Raw genomic sequence first — 2715 nt, 5'->3', positions numbered from 1 at the left:
ATGAAATATGACATAAAATATTCCCCCATAACATATTGTGTTCCTAATTAAATTTTAGTCATGAAAACAGGGTTGTTTTAATGATTAAGATGTATTTTTCATTATGATACACTGTTAGTCAGTGGATTGATATAGCTGACATTATTCATTTTACATTGCAAGGTAGGGAAATGCTTGTGTAATCCTTTATTTATTAAACATTACAAGTAATCAGTTGTAATCACAAATGATTACAAGTAATCAGTAAACATTCTGATCTCAGACCAGCTGCTTGACCTTTTTTATATTGAGTATATTTATTTTATATTTAATATATTTATATCTATTAGCTCGGCTTTTTCTGAACCTTGTCTTATTTCACAATGTTTGACTAGTTTGCCAGTACCTGTAATATCTGTCTGGCTCTGCAGTTACCACAAAATCTTAGCCAAGGCAAAAGTAGAAGCCATAAGGTAATTACAGGTTGAAGACATGTTCTGTTTGATTAGAGATATGCTAGTATTTAGTGCCAGGTACCATATGTCAATGAGAGTGATTTATGGATTTGCAGAGAAAATCCAGTGTAAGTAGAAGCAAGAAGAGGTCTCCTCGAGGCACACAGATTGTTGCTATCCTAGATAGTTATGTTGTCATGTTGTGTGTAAAACAAATGTAATATATGGTTTTTGACATATATGTGATGGGCAGGGAGTGCAAAATAAAATGGAAGTGATCATGCCAAGTCTCAGAGGATAAGGAGGTTTTAATGCACACATTGCACAAAACCAAAAACCCGTGACACGATCCGAATTAAGGATATAATATCCAGCAGTCAACTGGTACAAAGACAAGACATATATAGACAATGACATATATCGACCGTCAGGTGAGGCGGATCATAGGCCCCGCCCACCTATGGGACAAACACAACGCAACAACAAGACAACTGCCACTGTAAACGGGGCGACCAGCAGGGGGCCCGCCGTGACAAAACAGTTAAAGTCACATACATTTTCATAATTTGTGGTGAAGATACACAGGATCAATGCAATTTGTCCAAGTTGCCAGTGGGCAATGGAAAAAACTCAGTTGCAATCACGTTCAGTTTAACTGGTGCAACATCCTCCCAAACACGCAGACCCAGACATCTCAGTTTTCCGATATACAACTGAGAGAGAGAGAGAGAGAGAGAGAGAGAGAGAGATTAAAAAAATATTAAGTTTAGAAAACTAGGAAATATATAGGAATAGTTGGCAAAGGCCACTATTCCTTAATTGTACAACAGAACCTCTCTAAAGATAGCTCAAACACATATTCGAATCAAGGTTTTCACTTGCTTGGTCTACAATAACGTGTAGATACATGTCACATTACATTAACCAGTTATTGGACACAAGTGGAGGTATTATAATACTTACTTAGGGAAGTAGCTAAGCTTTCTAATGATATATGGTATATTAGGTGTGAAATGGCTGTCATGGTGATATGGAATGGCATTGTGTTTATTGCACATTTTCAACACCATAACAGCAGTAACATAGCTTGGCAAGGGCTGTTAGATGAACAATAAACTGAGAAATAGTATATTCATTACTGCACAAACTGGAGAAGCAAAATGAATCTTGAATCTTAGAAACCTGAAAAATTTGCAATGCAATGGATTTTGTGACTAATATATTTACACATACCACAATATCAAGATTCCGTCCTCTTACAATTTGGGTTCGATATGTCAGGGGGTTAAAAATAGTAAAGGTCTGTTGAGTCTTCTCCTCAACAGCATCCTTTACCTGAAATCAAACATAACCAAAAACAGTATAAAGTCAGGTCACAATCTACACTGGAGCATTGTCATGTTTTATCTTTTATATTCATTATCTTATTCTACATTGTTTAATTCCTTTCTTGATGTGTACTTAATATTCATACTTTTATGTCCACCTTCTACAGATCTTACTTCTACAGTCAATGCAGCAGTGATGTGGAAGTTTGGAATATGTGTTTTTTTGTGGCCATTGGGATAGATAAATAACAGTAACTTAGTAACTATTAAAATATGCACATTAAAATTATATATTTTTAATTAAATAATTGATAACTCAAGGTTAATCACTCAGTTAAACAAGCATAGTGCAAAGAAAATAAATGATGTCACTAACCTTACGGCAGAGGTCCTTCACATCTTCATCAGCATCTACCCATTTGCTCCATCCTCCAGGTACAGAAGTCATCGTGCTTCAGTAGTGATGTGTTCGTTCGGCTCAGTAAAACTTTTCTCAGAGAGACAGAATGCCTGTTGCAACCGTGGAAGACTTGCTGAAATGCTTCCCTATTTATTCATACAAAACTACCTAGAGTGACGACACAAATATGACGTACTATTGCAACATCACTCAGAGGACTGGTCTTCTGATATATCTCTGACCAATAATGTGGTTACTCTAGTGAGTGTGTCAATCCTGGCCCCGCCCACGCATGCTTGTCAGACCTGTTTCCGGTTCTTTTCTTGTGTTTCTATCCAGATGTTTTATGTCAGTCCCTGATTTATTTAGCAGGAGTCGAAAGTTGAACCTCCGGTTCATTGTCTCGAGTTGTTTCAAGAGTACACTACCGTTCAAAAGTTTGGGGTCACTTAGAAATGTTGTTATTTTTGAAAGAAAAGCAGTTTTTTTTTTCAATTTAGCTAACATTAAATGCATCAAAAATACACTCTATACATTATTAATGTGGTAAATG

The 2715-nt window shown here is 36.2% G+C and overlaps 1 long non-coding RNA gene across 1 annotated transcript; it reads right to left on the bottom strand.

Annotated features, from left to right (window-relative positions):
• Positions 1–715: 715 nt before the first annotated feature.
• LOC143516169 (uncharacterized) lies at positions 716–2316 on the bottom strand. The gene is made up of 3 exons (XR_013131585.1): positions 2139–2316; positions 1668–1769; positions 716–1147 (listed from the first exon to the last, which is right to left on the bottom strand). It is a non-coding gene; the product is annotated as an uncharacterized LOC143516169 (long non-coding RNA).
• Between the last annotated feature and the right edge of the window lie 399 nt (positions 2317–2715).

Source organism: Brachyhypopomus gauderio, chromosome 6, assembly GCF_052324685.1.
Source record: "Brachyhypopomus gauderio isolate BG-103 chromosome 6, BGAUD_0.2, whole genome shotgun sequence".
Lineage (NCBI taxonomy): Eukaryota > Metazoa > Chordata > Actinopteri > Gymnotiformes > Hypopomidae > Brachyhypopomus > Brachyhypopomus gauderio.
This window is presented reverse-complemented; position numbering and strand designations above follow the sequence as displayed.